Raw genomic sequence first — 1,093 nt, 5'->3', positions numbered from 1 at the left:
ATTGTCCTTGCCTAGAAGCAAGGGAGGGAGCCAGTCTCCTTCTGGTGATTCCACCTGGGCGATCTTGCCCAGGAGGGGAGTAGGGAGTTTACATTAGCCTTTTCATTTCCAAATGAAGTTACATTAACCTCTTCATTCCCAAATGAAGTTACATTAACCTCTTCATTCCCAAATGGAGTTACATTAACCTCTTCAGCAGCCAAAACCCATATATTCCCTTCCCATTCTCCCGCTGTTCCCTAGCTTGTCCTGCATTCTTTCCAAAAATTGGGCCCTAGTTTGTCCTGCGTTCTGTCCAAAAATCGGGACTTTTTAAAAACACCATGAGACACGGGACAAAGTGTTAAAAAGCGGGACATCTGGTCACCTTAGGATAGTTGTATCTCCTTTGCAGAGATCTGGTGAGATTAGAAGACTTGGATCTGTTCATCCCAGCAAGGTCTGACCTAGTAGGAACTCCAGCCTCTCGTGGCATCACACTACAGACAGGTTCCAAATTCGAGCCCTACTGAGATCCAGCTAACCTTTGGGTGCTCATTTTGTGCCAAGGCTGGGCAGGGTTCTCTGTGTGCATTGTCTCATTTTGTCCTTCCCACAGCCCTGTGAAGGGGGTGCTGTCTGGCTCATTATCCAGAATGAGGAAACAGGCCTGAGAAGGCCAAGTAATATACCTGCATGGCTCTGCGCTGTTCATCACCCAGCAGTCCAAGGTGGTGGTAGCTGGCATTCCAACCTCCAAATCTGACTCCTCGGCTGCATTCTTTTAGACTGCCTTGACCTCTGAGCCTCCAGCTCCAGGCAGGCCGGGTACATACCTGTCTTTACCAAAGGAGGGAGGCTGGTTCTGCCTCATGCTCTTCTCCATCCAAAAGGCTCAGCACTACCTCACCTCCCTCCCCAGGATAAACCTCTTTTATACCATCTACTGCCCTGTAATACTCCACATAAGGCACAGAATATACTCTTAAATTTAAATAAGCCGGCTCGGCGCCTATAGCTCTACCGGCTAAGGAGCCAGCCACATACACCTAAAGTGGCAGGTTCGAATCCCCAGCCCAGACCCGCCAAACAACAATGATGGCTGCAACCAAAA

Source organism: Otolemur garnettii, unplaced genomic scaffold (assembly GCF_000181295.1).
Source record: "Otolemur garnettii isolate 467f Iridium unplaced genomic scaffold, OtoGar3 scaffold00018, whole genome shotgun sequence".
Lineage (NCBI taxonomy): Eukaryota > Metazoa > Chordata > Mammalia > Primates > Galagidae > Otolemur > Otolemur garnettii.
The sequence above is the reverse complement of the archived record's forward strand: the minus strand, read 5'-3'. Positions refer to the sequence as shown.